The following is a 17,585-nucleotide window of genomic DNA, read 5'->3' on the forward strand; positions in this document are numbered from 1 at the left end:
TCAGCTGTAGGAACAGAGAGAGAGAGGAACATTGATCAGCTGTAGGAACAGAGAGAGGGAACATTGATCAGCTGTAGGAACAGAGAGAGAGGAACATTGATCAGCTGTAGGAACAGAGAGAGGGGAATATTGATCAGCTCTAGGAACAGAGAGAGAGGAACATTGATCAGCTGTAGGAACAGAGAGAGGGAACATTGATCAGCTGTAGGAACAGAGAGAGGGGAACATTGATCAGCTGTAGGAACAGAGAGAGAGAGGAACATTGATCAGCTGTAGGAACAGAGAGAGGAACATTGATCAGCTGCAGGAACAGAGAGAGGAACATTGATCAACTGTAGGAACAGAGAGAGGGGAACATTGATCAGCTGTAGGAACAGAGAGAGAGGAACATTGATCAGCTGCAGGAACAGAGAGAGGAACATTGATCAGCTGCAGGAACAGAGAGAGGAACATTGATCAACTGTAGGAACAGAGAGAGAGGAACATTGATCAGCTGTAGGAACAGAGAGAGAGAGGAACATTGATCAGCTGTAGGAACGGAGAGAGGAACATTGATCAGCTGCAGGAACAGAGAGAGAGGAACATTGATCAGCTGCAGGAACAGAGAGAAGGAATATTGATCAGCTGTAGGAACAGAGAGAGAGGAACATTGATCAGCTGTACGAACAGTGAGAGGAACATTGATCAGCTGCAGGAACAGTGAGAGGAACATTGATCAGCTGCAGGAACAGAGAGAGGAACATTGATCAGCTGTAGGAACAGAGAGAGAGAGGAACATTGATCAGCTGTAGGAACAGAGAGAGGAACATTGATCTGCTGTAGGAACAGAGAGAGGAACATTGATCAGCTGTAGGAACAGAGAGAGAGAGGAACATTGATCAGCTGTAGGAACAGAGAGAGGAACATTGATCAGCTGTAGGAACAGAGAGAGAGGAACATTGATCAGCTGTAGGAACAGAGAGAGGGAATATTGATCAGCTCTAGGAACAGAGAGAGAGGAACATTGATCAGCTGTAGGAACAGAGAGAGGGAACATTGATCAGCTGTAGGAACAGAGAGAGGGGAACATTGATCAGCTGTAGGAACAGAGAGAGAGAGGAACATTGATCAGCTGTAGGAACAGAGAGAGGAACATTGATCAGCTGCAGGAACAGAGAGAGGAACATTGATCAACTGTAGGAACAGAGAGAGAGGAACATTGATCTGCTGTAGAACAGAGAGAGGAACATTGATCAGCTGTAGGAACAGAGAGAGAGAGGAACATTGATCAGCTGTAGGAACAGAGAGAGAGAGGAACATTGATCTGCTGTAGGAACAGAGAGAGAGGAACATTGATCAGCTGTAGGAACAGAGAGAGGAACATTGATCAGCTGTAGGAACAGAGAGAGAGAGGAACATTGATCAGCTGTAGGAACAGAGAGAGAGACGAACATTGATCAGCTGTAGGAACAGAGAGAGGAACATTGATCAGCTGTAGGAACAGAGAGAGAGAGGAACATTGATCAGCTGTAGGAACAGAGAGAGGAACATTGATCAGCTGTAGGAACAGAGAGAGAGAGAACATTGATCAGCTGTAGGAACAGAGAGAGAGGAACATTGATCAGCTGTAGGAACAGAGAGAGGAACATTGATCAGCTGTAGGAACAGAGAGAGAGAGGAACATTGATCAGCTGTAGGAACAGAGAGAGGAACATTGATCAGCTGAAGGAACAGAGAGAGAGGAACATTGATCAGCTGTAGGAACAGAGAGAGAACATTGATCAGCTGACGAACAGAGAGAGGAACATTGATCAGCTGTAGGAACAGAGAGAGGAACATTGATCAGCTGTAGGAACAGAGAGAGAGAGGAACATTGATCAGCTGAAGGAACAGAGAGAGAGGAACATTGATCAGCTGCAGGAACAGAGAGAGGAACATTGATCAGCTGTAGGAACAGAGAGAGGGGAACATTGATCAGCTGTAGGAACAGAGAGAGAGGAACATTGATCAGCTGTAGGAACAGAGAGAGGAACATTGATCAGCTGTAGGAACAGAGAGAGAGGAACATTGATCAGCTGTAGGAACAGAGAGAGAGCGGAACATTGATCAGCTGTAGGAACAGAGAGAGGAACATTGATCAGCTGTAGGAACAGAGAGAGAGGAACATTGATCAGCTGTAGGAACAGAGAGAGAGGAACATTGATCAGCTGTAGGAACAGAGAGAGGAACATTGATCAGCTGTAGGAACAGAGAGAGAGGAACATTGATCAGCTGTAGGAACAGAGAGAGGAACATTGATCAGCTGTAGGAACAGAGAGAGGAACATTGATCAGCTGTAGGAACAGAGAGAGAGAGGAACATTGATCAGCTGTAGGAACAGAGAGAGGAACATTGATCAGCTGTAGGAACAGAGAGAGAGGAACATTGATCAGCTGTAGGAACAGAGAGAGGGAATATTGATCAGCTCTAGGAACAGAGAGAGAGGAACATTGATCAGCTGTAGGAACAGAGAGAGGGAACATTGATCAGCTGTAGGAACAGAGAGAGGGGAACATTGATCAGCTGTAGGAACAGAGAGAGAGAGGAACATTGATCAGCTGTAGGAACAGAGAGAGGAACATTGATCAGCTGCAGGAACAGAGAGAGGAACATTGATCAGCTGTAGGAACAGAGAGAGGGGAACATTGATCAGCTGTAGGAACAGAGAGAGAGGAACATTGATCAGCTGTAGGAACAGAGAGAGGAACATTGATCAGCTGTAGGAACAGAGAGAGAGGAACATTGATCAGCTGTAGGAACAGAGAGAGGAACATTGATCAGCTGTAGGAACAGAGAGAGAGGAACATTGATCAGCTGTAGGAACAGAGAGAGAGGAACATTGATCAGCTGTCGGAACAGAGAGAGGAACATTGATCAGCTGTAGGAACAGAGAGAGAGGAACATTGATCAGCTGTAGGAACAGAGAGAGAGAGGAACATTGATCAGCTGTAGGAACAGAGAGAGAGGAACATTGATCAGCTGTAGGAACAGAGAGAGAGGAACATTGATCAGCTGTAGGAACAGAGAGAGAGGAACATTGATCAGCTGTAGGAACAGAGAGAGGAACATTGATCAGCTGCAGGAACAGAGAGAGAGGAACATTGATCAGCTGTAGGAACAGAGAGAGAGGAACATTGATCTGCTGTAGGAACAGAGAGAGGAACATTGATCAGCTGTAGGAACAGAGAGAGAGAGGAACATTGATCAGCTGTAGGAACAGAGAGAGAGAGGAACATTGATCAGCTGTAGGAACAGAGAGAGGAACATTGATCAGCTGTAGGAACAGAGAGAGAGAGAACATTGATCAGCTGCAGAACAGAGAGAGGAACATTGATCAGCTGTAGGAACAGAGAGAGAGAGAACATTGATCAGCTGTAGGAACAGAGAGAGAGAGGAACATTGATCAGCTGTAGGAACAGAGAGAGGAACATTGATCAGCTGTAGGAACAGAGAGAGAGAGGAACATTGATCAGCTGTAGGAACAGAGAGAGGAACATTGATCAGCTGCAGGAACAGAGAGAGAGGAACATTGATCAGCTGTAGGAACAGAGAGAGAGGAACATTGATCAGCTGTAGGAACAGAGAGAGAGGAACATTGATCAGCTGTAGGAACAGAGAGAGGAACATTGATCAGCTGTAGGAACAGAGAGAGAGGAACATTGATCAGCTGTAGGAACAGAGAGAGAGAGGAACATTGATCAGCTGTAGGAACAGAGAGAGAGGAACATTGATCAGCTGTAGGAACAGAGAGAGAGGAACATTGATCAGCTGTAGGAACAGAGAGAGAGGAACATTGATCAGCTGTAGGAACAGAGAGAGAGGAACATTGATCAGCTGTAGGAACAGAGAGAGAGGAACATTGATCAGCTGTAGGAACAGAGAGAGAGGAACATTGATCAGCTGTAGGAACAGAGAGAGGAACATTGATCAGCTGTAGGAACAGAGAGAGAGGAACATTGATCAGCTGTAGGAACAGAGAGAGAGGAACATTGATCAGCTGTAGGAACAGAGAGAGGAACATTGATCAGCTGTAGGAACAGAGAGAGAGGAACATTGATCAGCTGTAGGAACAGAGAGAGGAACATTGATCAGCTGTAGGAACAGAGAGAGAGAGAACATTGATCAGCTGTAGGAACAGAGAGAGAGAGGAACATTGATCAGCTGTAGGAACAGAGAGAGGAACATTGATCAGCTGTAGGAACAGAGAGAGAGAGGAACATTGATCAGCTGTAGGAACAGAGAGAGGAACATTGATCAGCTGTAGGAACAGAGAGAGAGGAACATTGATCAGCTGTAGGAACAGAGAGAGGGGAATATTGATCAGCTCTAGGAACAGAGAGAGAGGAACATTGATCAGCTGTAGGAACAGAGAGAGGGGAACATTGATCAGCTGTAGGAACAGAGAGAGGGGAACATTGATCAGCTGTAGGAACAGAGAGAGAGAGGAACATTGATCAGCTGTAGGAACAGAGAGAGGAACATTGATCAGCTGCAGGAACAGAGAGAGGAACATTGATCAACTGTAGGAACAGAGAGAGGGGAACATTGATCAGCTGTAGGAACAGAGAGAGAGGAACATTGATCAGCTGCAGGAACAGAGAGAGGAACATTGATCAGCTGCAGGAACAGAGAGAGGAACATTGATCAACTGTAGGAACAGAGAGAGAGGAACATTGATCAGCTGTAGGAACAGAGAGAGAGAGGAACATTGATCAGCTGTAGGAACGGAGAGAGGAACATTGATCAGCTGCAGGAACAGAGAGAGAGGAACATTGATCAGCTGCAGGAACAGAGAGAGAGGAATATTGATCAGCTGTAGGAACAGAGAGAGAGGAACATTGATCAGCTGTACGAACAGTGAGAGGAACATTGATCAGCTGCAGGAACAGTGAGAGGAACATTGATCAGCTGCAGGAACAGAGAGAGGAACATTGATCAGCTGTAGGAACAGAGAGAGAGAGGAACATTGATCAGCTGTAGGAACAGAGAGAGGAACATTGATCTGCTGTAGGAACAGAGAGAGGAACATTGATCAGCTGTAGGAACAGAGAGAGAGAGGAACATTGATCAGCTGTAGGAACAGAGAGAGGAACATTGATCAGCTGTAGGAACAGAGAGAGAGGAACATTGATCAGCTGTAGGAACAGAGAGAGGAATATTGATCAGCTCTAGGAACAGAGAGAGAGGAACATTGATCAGCTGTAGGAACAGAGAGAGGGGAACATTGATCAGCTGTAGGAACAGAGAGAGAGGAACATTGATCAGCTGTAGGAACAGAGAGAGAGGAACATTGATCAGCTGTAGGAACAGAGAGAGGAACATTGATCAGCTGCAGGAACAGAGAGAGGAACATTGATCAACTGTAGGAACAGAGAGAGAGGAACATTGATCAGCTGTAGGAACAGAGAGAGGAACATTGATCAGCTGTAGGAACAGAGAGAGAGAGGAACATTGATCAGCTGTAGGAACAGAGAGAGAGAGGAACATTGATCTGCTGTAGGAACAGAGAGAGAGGAACATTGATCTGCTGTAGGAACAGAGAGAGGAACATTGATCAGCTGTAGGAACAGAGAGAGAGAGGAACATTGATCAGCTGTAGGAACAGAGAGAGAGACGAACATTGATCAGCTGTAGGAACAGAGAGAGGAACATTGATCAGCTGTAGGAACAGAGAGAGAGAGAACATTGATCAGCTGTAGGAACAGAGAGAGGAACATTGATCAGCTGTAGGAACAGAGAGAGAGAGAACATTGATCAGCTGTAGGAACAGAGAGAGAGAGGAACATTGATCAGCTGTAGGAACAGAGAGAGGAACATTGATCAGCTGTAGGAACAGAGAGAGAGAGGAACATTGATCAGCTGTAGGAACAGAGAGAGGAACATTGATCAGCTGTAGGAACAGAGAGAGAGGAACATTGATCAGCTGTAGGAACAGAGAGAGAGGAACATTGATCAGCTGTAGGAACAGAGAGAGGAACATTGATCAGCTGTAGGAACAGAGAGAGAGGAACATTGATCAGCTGTAGGAACAGAGAGAGGAACATTGATCAGCTGTAGGAACAGAGAGAGAGGAACATTGATCAGCTGTAGGAACAGAGAGAGAGGAACATTGATCAGCTGTAGGAACAGAGAGAGGAACATTGATCAGCTGTAGGAACAGAGAGAGAGAGGAACATTGATCAGCTGTAGGAACAGAGAGAGAGAGGAACATTGATCAGCTGTAGGAACAGAGAGAGAGGAACATTGATCAGCTGTAGGAACAGAGAGAGAGGAACATTGATCAGCTGTAGGAACAGAGAGAGAGGAACATTGATCAGCTGCAGGAACAGAGGGAGAGGAACATTGATCAGCTGCAGGAACAGAGAGAGAGGAACATTGATCAGCTGTAGGAACAGAGAGAGAGGAACATTGATCTGCTGTAGGAACAGAGAGAGGAACATTGATCAGCTGTAGGAACAGAGAGAGAGAGGAACATTGATCAGCTGTAGGAACAGAGAGAGAGGAACATTGATCAGCTGTAGGAACAGAGAGAGGAACATTGATCAGCTGTAGGAACAGAGAGAGAGAGGAACATTGATCAGCTGTAGGAACAGAGAGAGGAACATTGATCAGCTGTAGGAACAGAGAGAGAGAGAAACATTGATCAGCTGTAGAACAGAGAGAGAGAGGAACATTGATCAGCTGTAGGAACAGAGAGAGGAACATTGATCAGCTGTAGGAACAGAGAGAGAGAGGAACATTGATCAGCTGTAGGAACAGAGAGAGGAACATTGATCAGCTGTAGGAACAGAGAGAGAGGAACATTGATCAGCTGTAGGAACAGAGAGAGGGGAATATTGATCAGCTCTAGGAACAGAGAGAGAGGAACATTGATCAGCTGTAGGAACAGAGAGAGGGGAACATTGATCAGCTGTAGGAACAGAGAGAGGGAACATTGATCAGCTGTAGGAACAGAGAGAGAGGAACATTGATCAGCTGTAGGAACAGAGAGAGGAACATTGATCAGCTGCAGGAACAGAGAGAGGAACATTGATCAGCTGTAGGAACAGAGAGAGGGGAACATTGATCAGCTGTAGGAACAGAGAGAGAGAGGAACATTGATCAGCTGTAGGAACAGAGAGAGGAACATTGATCAGCTGTAGGAACAGAGAGAGGAACATTGATCAGCTGTAGGAACAGAGAGAGGAACATTGATCAGCTGTAGGAACAGAGAGAGGAACATTGATCAGCTGTAGGAACAGAGAGAGGAACATTGATCAGCTGCAGGAACAGAGAGAGGAACATTGATCAGCTGCAGGAACAGAGAGAGGAACATTGATCAGCTGCAGGAACAGAGAGAGGAACATTGATCAGCTGCAGGAACAGAGAGAGGAACATTGATCAGCTGTAGGAACAGAGAGAGGAACATTGATCAGCTGTAGGAACAGAGAGAGAGGAACATTGATCAGCTGCAGGAACAGAGAGAGGAACATTGATCAGCTGCAGGAACAGAGAGAGGAACATTGATCAGCTGTAGGAACAGAGAGAGAGAACATTGATCAGCTGTAGGAACAGAGAGAGAGGAACATTGATCAGCTGTAGGAACAGAGAGAGGAACATTGATCAGCTGCAGGAACAGAGAGAGAGGAACATTGATCAGCTGTAGGAACAGAGAGAGAGGAACATTGATCAGCTGTAGGAACAGAGAGAGAGGAACATTGATCAGCTGTAGGAACAGTGAGAGGAACATTGATCAGCTGCAGGAACAGAGAGAGGAACATTGATCAGCTGTAGAACAGAGAGAGGAACATTGATCAGCTGTAGGAACAGAGAGAGGAACATTGATCAGCTGTAGGAACAGAGAGAGGGAACATTGATCAGCTGCAGGAACAGAGAGAGAGGAACATTGATCAGCTGTAGAACAGAGAGAGAGGAACATTGATCAGCTGTAGGAACAGAGAGAGGAACATTGATCAGCTGTAGGAACAGAGAGAGGAACATTGATCAGCTGTAGGAACAGAGAGAGAGAGGAACATTGATCAGCTGTAGGAACAGAGAGAGGAACATTGATCAGCTGTAGGAACAGAGAGAGAGGAACATTGATCAGCTGTAGGAACAGAGAGAGAGGAACATTGATCAGCTGTAGGAACAGAGAGAGGAACATTGATCAGCTGCAGGAACAGAGAGAGGAACATGATCACTGTAGGAACAGAGAGAGGGGAACATTGATCAGCTGTAGGAACAGAGAGAGAGGAACATTGATCAGCTGTAGGAACAGAGAGAGGGAACATTGATCAGCTGTAGGAACAGAGAGAGAGAGGAACATTGATCAGCTGTAGGAACAGAGAGAGGAACATTGATCAGCTGTAGGAACAGAGAGAGAGAGGAACATTGATCAGCTGTAGGAACAGAGAGAGGAACATTGATCAGCTGCAGGAACAGAGAGAGAGGAACATTGATCAGCTGTAGGAACAGAGAGAGAGGAACATTGATCAGCTGTAGGAACAGAGAGAGGAACATTGATCAGCTGTAGGAACAGAGAGAGAGGAACATTGATCAGCTGCAGGAACAGAGAGAGAGGAACATTGATCAGCTGTAGGAACAGAGAGAGAGGAACATTGATCAGCTGTAGGAACAGAGAGAGGAACATTGATCAGCTGCAGGAACAGAGAGAGGAACATTGATCAGCTGTAGGAACAGAGAGAGAGAGGAACATTGATCAGCTGTAGGAACAGAGAGAGGAACATTGATCAGCTGTAGGAACAGAGAGAGGAACATTGATCAGCTGTAGGAACAGAGAGAGAGAGGAACATTGATCAGCTGTAGGAACAGAGAGAGGAACATTGATCAGCTGTAGGAACAGAGAGAGAGGAACATTGATCAGCTGTAGGAACAGAGAGAGGGGAACATTGATCAGCTCTAGGAACAGAGAGAGAGGAACATTGATCAGCTGTAGGAACAGAGAGAGGGAACATTGATCAGCTGTAGGAACAGAGAGAGGGAACATTGATCAGCTGTAGGAACAGAGAGAGAGAGGAACATTGATCAGCTGTAGGAACAGAGAGAGGAACATTGATCAGCTGTAGGAACAGAGAGAGGAACATTGATCAGCTGTAGGAACAGAGAGAGAGGAACATTGATCTGCTGTAGGAACAGAGAGAGGAACATTGATCAGCTGTAGGAACAGAGAGAGAGAGGAACATTGATCAGCTGTAGGAACAGAGAGAGAGGAACATTGATCTGCTGTAGGAACAGAGAGAGGAACATTGATCAGCTGTAGGAACAGAGAGAGGAACATTGATCAGCTGTAGGAACAGAGAGAGAGAGGAACATTGATCAGCTGTAGGAACAGAGAGAGAGAGAACATTGATCAGCTGTAGGAACAGAGAGAGGAACATTGATCAGCTGTAGGAACAGAGAGAGAGAGGAACATTGATCAGCTGTAGGAACAGAGAGAGGAACATTGATCAGCTGTAGGAACAGAGAGAGAGAACATTGATCAGCTGTAGGAACAGAGAGAGAGAGGAACATTGATCAGCTGTAGGAACAGAGAGAGGAACATTGATCAGCTGTAGGAACAGAGAGAGAGGAACATTGATCAGCTGTAGGAACAGAGAGAGGAACATTGATCAGCTGCAGGAACAGAGAGAGAGGAACATTGATCAGCTGTAGGAACAGAGAGAGAGGAACATTGATCAGCTGTAGGAACAGAGAGAGGAACATTGATCAGCTGTAGGAACAGAGAGAGAGGAACATTGATCAGCTGTAGGAACAGAGAGAGGAACATTGATCAGCTGTAGGAACAGAGAGAGAGGAACATTGATCAGCTGTAGGAACAGAGAGAGAGGAACATTGATCAGCTGTAGGAACAGAGAGAGGAACATTGATCAGCTGTAGGAACAGAGAGAGAGAGGAACATTGATCAGCTGCAGGAACAGAGAGAGAGAGGAACATTGATCAGCTGTAGGAACAGAGAGAGAGGAACATTGATCAGCTGTAGGAACAGAGAGAGAGGAACATTGATCAGCTGTAGGAACAGAGAGAGGAACATTGATCAGCTGCAGGAACAGAGGAGAGGAACATTGATCAGCTGCAGGAACAGAGAGAGAGGAACATTGATCAGCTGTAGGAACAGAGAGAGAGGAACATTGATCTGCTGTAGGAACAGAGAGAGGAACATTGATCAGCTGTAGGAACAGAGAGAGAGAGGAACATTGATCAGCTGTAGGAACAGAGAGAGAGAGGAACATTGATCAGCTGTAGGAACAGAGAGAGGAACATTGATCAGCTGTAGGAACAGAGAGAGAGAGGAACATTGATCAGCTGTAGGAACAGAGAGAGGAACATTGATCAGCTGTAGGAACAGAGAGAGAGAGGAACATTGATCAGCTGTAGGAACAGAGAGAGGAACATTGATCAGCTGCAGGAACAGAGAGAGAGGAACATTGATCAGCTGTAGGAACAGAGAGAGAGGAACATTGATCAGCTGTAGGAACAGAGAGAGAGGAACATTGATCAGCTGTAGGAACAGAGAGAGGAACATTGATCAGCTGTAGGAACAGAGAGAGAGAGGAACATTGATCAGCTGTAGGAACAGAGAGAGAGAGGAACATTGATCAGCTGTAGGAACAGAGAGAGAGGAACATTGATCAGCTGTAGGAACAGAGAGAGAGGAACATTGATCAGCTGTAGGAACAGAGAGAGAGGAACATTGATCAGCTGCAGGAACAGAGGGAGAGGAACATTGATCAGCTGCAGGAACAGAGAGAGAGGAACATTGATCAGCTGTAGGAACAGAGAGAGAGGAACATTGATCTGCTGTAGGAACAGAGAGAGGAACATTGATCAGCTGTAGGAACAGAGAGAGAGAGGAACATTGATCAGCTGTAGGAACAGAGAGAGAGAGGAACATTGATCAGCTGTAGGAACAGAGAGAGGAACATTGATCAGCTGTAGGAACAGAGAGAGAGAGGAACATTGATCAGCTGTAGGAACAGAGAGAGGAACATTGATCAGCTGTAGGAACAGAGAGAGAGAGAAACATTGATCAGCTGTAGGAACAGAGAGAGAGAGGAACATTGATCAGCTGTAGGAACAGAGAGAGGAACATTGATCAGCTGTAGGAACAGAGAGAGAGAGGAACATTGATCAGCTGTAGGAACAGAGAGAGGAACATTGATCAGCTGTAGGAACAGAGAGAGAGGAACATTGATCAGCTGTAGGAACAGAGAGAGGGGAATATTGATCAGCTCTAGGAACAGAGAGAGAGGAACATTGATCAGCTGTAGGAACAGAGAGAGGGGAACATTGATCAGCTGTAGGAACAGAGAGAGGGGAACATTGATCAGCTGTAGGAACAGAGAGAGAGAGGAACATTGATCAGCTGTAGGAACAGAGAGAGGAACATTGATCAGCTGCAGGAACAGAGAGAGGAACATTGATCAACTGTAGGAACAGAGAGAGGGGAACATTGATCAGCTGTAGGAACAGAGAGAGAGGAACATTGATCAGCTGCAGGAACAGAGAGAGGAACATTGATCAGCTGCAGGAACAGAGAGAGGAACATTGATCAACTGTAGGAACAGAGAGAGAGGAACATTGATCAGCTGTAGGAACAGAGAGAGAGAGGAACATTGATCAGCTGTAGGAACGGAGAGAGGAACATTGATCAGCTGCAGGAACAGAGAGAGAGGAACATTGATCAGCTGCAGGAACAGAGAGAGAGGAATATTGATCAGCTGTAGGAACAGAGAGAGAGGAACATTGATCAGCTGTACGAACAGTGAGAGGAACATTGATCAGCTGCAGGAACAGTGAGAGGAACATTGATCAGCTGCAGGAACAGAGAGAGGAACATTGATCAGCTGTAGGAACAGAGAGAGAGAGGAACATTGATCAGCTGTAGGAACAGAGAGAGGAACATTGATCTGCTGTAGGAACAGAGAGAGGAACATTGATCAGCTGTAGGAACAGAGAGAGAGAGGAACATTGATCAGCTGTAGGAACAGAGAGAGGAACATTGATCAGCTGTAGGAACAGAGAGAGAGGAACATTGATCAGCTGTAGGAACAGAGAGAGGGGAATATTGATCAGCTCTAGGAACAGAGAGAGAGGAACATTGATCAGCTGTAGGAACAGAGAGAGGGGAACATTGATCAGCTGTAGGAACAGAGAGAGGGGAACATTGATCAGCTGTAGGAACAGAGAGAGAGAGGAACATTGATCAGCTGTAGGAACAGAGAGAGGAACATTGATCAGCTGCAGGAACAGAGAGAGGAACATTGATCAACTGTAGGAACAGAGAGAGAGGAACATTGATCTGCTGTAGGAACAGAGAGAGGAACATTGATCAGCTGTAGGAACAGAGAGAGAGAGGAACATTGATCAGCTGTAGGAACAGAGAGAGAGAGGAACATTGATCTGCTGTAGGAACAGAGAGAGAGGAACATTGATCTGCTGTAGGAACAGAGAGAGGAACATTGATCAGCTGTAGGAACAGAGAGAGAGAGGAACATTGATCAGCTGTAGGAACAGAGAGAGAGACGAACATTGATCAGCTGTAGGAACAGAGAGAGGAACATTGATCAGCTGTAGGAACAGAGAGAGAGAGGAACATTGATCAGCTGTAGGAACAGAGAGAGGAACATTGATCAGCTGTAGGAACAGAGAGAGAGAGAAACATTGATCAGCTGTAGGAACAGAGAGAGAGAGGAACATTGATCAGCTGTAGGAACAGAGAGAGGAACATTGATCAGCTGTAGGAACAGAGAGAGAGAGGAACATTGATCAGCTGTAGGAACAGAGAGAGGAACATTGATCAGCTGCAGGAACAGAGAGAGAGGAACATTGATCAGCTGTAGGAACAGAGAGAGAGGAACATTGATCAGCTGTAGGAACAGAGAGAGGAACATTGATCAGCTGTAGGAACAGAGAGAGAGGAACATTGATCAGCTGTAGGAACAGAGAGAGGAACATTGATCAGCTGTAGGAACAGAGAGAGAGGAACATTGATCAGCTGTAGGAACAGAGAGAGAGGAACATTGATCAGCTGTAGGAACAGAGAGAGGAACATTGATCAGCTGTAGGAACAGAGAGAGAGAGGAACATTGATCAGCTGCAGGAACAGAGAGAGAGAGGAACATTGATCAGCTGTAGGAACAGAGAGAGAGGAACATTGATCAGCTGTAGGAACAGAGAGAGAGGAACATTGATCAGCTGTAGGAACAGAGAGAGAGGAACATTGATCAGCTGCAGGAACAGAGGGAGAGGAACATTGATCAGCTGCAGGAACAGAGAGAGAGGAACATTGATCAGCTGTAGGAACAGAGAGAGAGGAACATTGATCTGCTGTAGGAACAGAGAGAGGAACATTGATCAGCTGTAGGAACAGAGAGAGAGAGGAACATTGATCAGCTGTAGGAACAGAGAGAGAGAGGAACATTGATCAGCTGTAGGAACAGAGAGAGGAACATTGATCAGCTGTAGGAACAGAGAGAGAGAGGAACATTGATCAGCTGTAGGAACAGAGAGAGGAACATTGATCAGCTGTAGGAACAGAGAGAGAGAGAAACATTGATCAGCTGTAGGAACAGAGAGAGAGAGGGACATTGATCAGCTGTAGGAACAGAGAGAGGAACATTGATCAGCTGTAGGAACAGAGAGAGAGAGGAACATTGATCAGCTGTAGGAACAGAGAGAGGAACATTGATCAGCTGTAGGAACAGAGAGAGAGGAACATTGATCAGCTGTAAGAACAGAGAGAGGGGAATATTGATCAGCTCTAGGAACAGAGAGAGAGGAACATTGATCAGCTGTAGGAACAGAGAGAGGGGAACATTGATCAGCTGTAGGAACAGAGAGAGGGGAACATTGATCAGCTGTAGGAACAGAGAGAGAGAGGAACATTGATCAGCTGTAGGAACAGAGAGAGGAACATTGATCAGCTGCAGGAACAGAGAGAGGAACATTGATCAACTGTAGGAACAGAGAGAGGGGAACATTGATCAGCTGTAGGAACAGAGAGAGAGAGGAACATTGATCAGCTGTAGGAACAGAGAGAGGAACATTGATCAGCTGCAGGAACAGAGAGAGGAACATTGATCAGCTGCAGGAACAGAGAGAGGAACATTGATCAGCTGCAGGAACAGAGAGAGGAACATTGATCAGCTGTAGGAACAGAGAGAGGAACATTGATCAGCTGCAGGAACAGAGAGAGGAACATTGATCAGCTGCAGGAACAGAGAGAGGAACATTGATCAGCTGCAGGAACAGAGAGAGGAACATTGATCAGCTGCAGGAACAGAGAGAGGAACATTGATCAGCTGCAGGAACAGAGAGAGGAACATTGATCAGCTGTAGGAACAGAGAGAGAGGAACATTGATCAGCTGCAGGAACAGAGAGAGGAACATTGATCAGCTGCAGGAACAGAGAGAGGAACATTGATCAACTGTAGGAACAGAGAGAGAGGATCATTGATCAGCTGTAGGAACAGAGAGAGAGAGGAACATTGATCAGCTGTAGGAACGGAGAGAGGAACATTGATCAGCTGCAGGAACAGAGAGAGAGGAACATTGATCAGCTGCAGGAACAGAGAGAGAGGAATATTGATCAGCTGTAGGAACAGAGAGAGAGGAACATTGATCAGCTGTAGGAACAGTGAGAGGAACATTGATCAGCTGCAGGAACAGAGAGAGAGGAACATTGATCAGCTGTAGGAACAGTGAGAGGAACATTGATCAGCTGTGGGAACAGAGAGAGGAACATTGATCAGCTGTAGGAACAGAGAGAGGGGAACATTGATCAGCTGCAGGAACAGAGAGAGAGGAACATTGATTAGCTGCAGCAACAGAGAGAGAGGAACATTGATCAGCTGTAGGAACAGTGAGAGGAACATTGATCAGCTGTAGGAACAGAGAGAGGAATTTTGATAAGCTATAGGAACAGAGAGAGAGAGGAACATTGATCAGCTGTAGGAACAGAGAGAGGAACATTGATCAGCTGTAGGAACAGAGAGAGAGAGGAACATTGATCAGCTGTAGGAACAGAGAGAGAGGAACATTGATCAGCTGTAGGAACAGAGAGAGGAACATTGATCAGCTGCAGGAACAGAGAGAGGAACATGGATCAACTGTAGGAACAGAGAGAGGGGAACATTGATCAGCTGTAGGAACAGAGAGAGAGGAACATTGATCAGCTGTTGGAACAGAGAGAGGGGAACATTGATCAGCTGTAGGAACAGAGAGAGAGAGGAACATTGATCAGCTGTAGGAACAGAGAGAGGAACATTGATCAGCTGTAGGAACAGAGAGAGAGAGGAACATTGATCAGCTGTAGGAACAGAGAGAGGAACATTGATCAGCTGCAGGAACAGAGAGAGAGGAACATTGATCAGCTGTAGGAACAGAGAGAGAGGAACATTGATCAGCTGTAGGAACAGAGAGAGGAACATTGATCAGCTGCAGGAACAGAGAGAGAGGAACATTGATCAGCTGCAGGAACAGAGAGAGAGGAATATTGATCAGCTGTAGGAACAGAGAGAGAGGAACATTGATCAGCTGTAGGAACAGTGAGAGGAACATTGATCAGCTGCAGGAACAGAGAGAGGAACATTGATCAGCTGTAGGAACAGAGAGAGAGAGGAACATTGATCAGCTGTAGGAACAGAGAGAGGAACATTGATCTGCTGTAGGAACAGAGAGAGGAACATTGATCAGCTGTAGGAACAGAGAGAGAGAGGAACATTGATCAGCTGTAGGAACAGAGAGAGGAACATTGATCAGCTGTAGGAACAGAGAGAGAGGAACATTGATCAGCTGTAGGAACAGAGAGAGGGGAATATTGATCAGCTCTAGGAACAGAGAGAGAGGAACATTGATCAGCTGTAGGAACAGAGAGAGGGGAACATTGATCAGCTGTAGGAACAGAGAGAGGGGAACATTGATCAGCTGTAGGAACAGAGAGAGAGAGGAACATTGATCAGCTGTAGGAACAGAGAGAGGAACATTGATCAGCTGCAGGAACAGAGAGAGGAACATTGATCAACTGTAGGAACAGAGAGAGAGGAACATTGATCTGCTGTAGGAACAGAGAGAGGAACATTGATCAGCTGTAGGAACAGAGAGAGAGAGGAACATTGATCAGCTGTAGGAACAGAGAGAGAGAGGAACATTGATCTGCTGTAGGAACAGAGAGAGAGGAACATTGATCTGCTGTAGGAACAGAGAGAGGAACATTGATCAGCTGTAGGAACAGAGAGAGAGAGGAACATTGATCAGCTGTAGGAACAGAGAGAGAGACGAACATTGATCAGCTGTAGGAACAGAGAGAGGAACATTGATCAGCTGTAGGAACAGAGAGAGAGAGGAACATTGATCAGCTGTAGGAACAGAGAGAGGAACATTGATCAGCTGTAGGAACAGAGAGAGAGAGAAACATTGATCAGCTGTAGGAACAGAGAGAGAGAGGAACATTGATCAGCTGTAGGAACAGAGAGAGGAACATTGATCAGCTGTAGGAACAGAGAGAGAGAGGAACATTGATCAGCTGTAGGAACAGAGAGAGGAACATTGATCAGCTGCAGGAACAGAGAGAGAGGAACATTGATCAGCTGTAGGAACAGAGAGAGAGGAACATTGATCAGCTGTAGGAACAGAGAGAGGAACATTGATCAGCTGTAGGAACAGAGAGAGAGGAACATTGATCAGCTGTAGGAACAGAGAGAGGAACATTGATCAGCTGTAGGAACAGAGAGAGAGGAACATTGATCAGCTGTAGGAACAGAGAGAGAGGAACATTGATCAGCTGTAGGAACAGAGAGAGGAACATTGATCAGCTGTAGGAACAGAGAGAGAGAGGAACATTGATCAGCTGCAGGAACAGAGAGAGAGAGGAACATTGATCAGCTGTAGGAACAGAGAGAGAGGAACATTGATCAGCTGTAGGAACAGAGAGAGAGGAACATTGATCAGCTGTAGGAACAGAGAGAGAGGAACATTGATCAGCTGCAGGAACAGAGGGAGAGGAACATTGATCAGCTGCAGGAACAGAGAGAGAGGAACATTGATCAGCTGTAGGAACAGAGAGAGAGGAACATTGATCTGCTGTAGGAACAGAGAGAGGAACATTGATCAGCTGTAGGAACAGAGAGAGAGAGGAACATTGATCAGCTGTAGGAACAGAGAGAGAGAGGAACATTGATCAGCTGTAGGAACAGAGAGAGGAACATTGATCAGCTGTAGGAACAGAGAGAGAGAGGAACATTGATCAGCTGTAGGAACAGAGAGAGGAACATTGATCAGCTGTAGGAACAGAGAGAGAGAGAAACATTGATCAGCTGTAGGAACAGAGAGAGAGAGGGACATTGATCAGCTGTAGGAACAGAGAGAGGAACATTGATCAGCTGTAGGAACAGAGAGAGAGAGGAACATTGATCAGCTGTAGGAACAGAGAGAGGAACATTGATCAGCTGTAGGAACAGAGAGAGAGGAACATTGATCAGCTGTAAGAACAGAGAGAGGGGAATATTGATCAGCTCTAGGAACAGAGAGAGAGGAACATTGATCAGCTGTAGGAACAGAGAGAGGGGAAC

This window comes from Heterodontus francisci, chromosome 3 (genome assembly GCF_036365525.1).
Source record: "Heterodontus francisci isolate sHetFra1 chromosome 3, sHetFra1.hap1, whole genome shotgun sequence".
NCBI classification, from domain to species: domain Eukaryota; kingdom Metazoa; phylum Chordata; class Chondrichthyes; order Heterodontiformes; family Heterodontidae; genus Heterodontus; species Heterodontus francisci.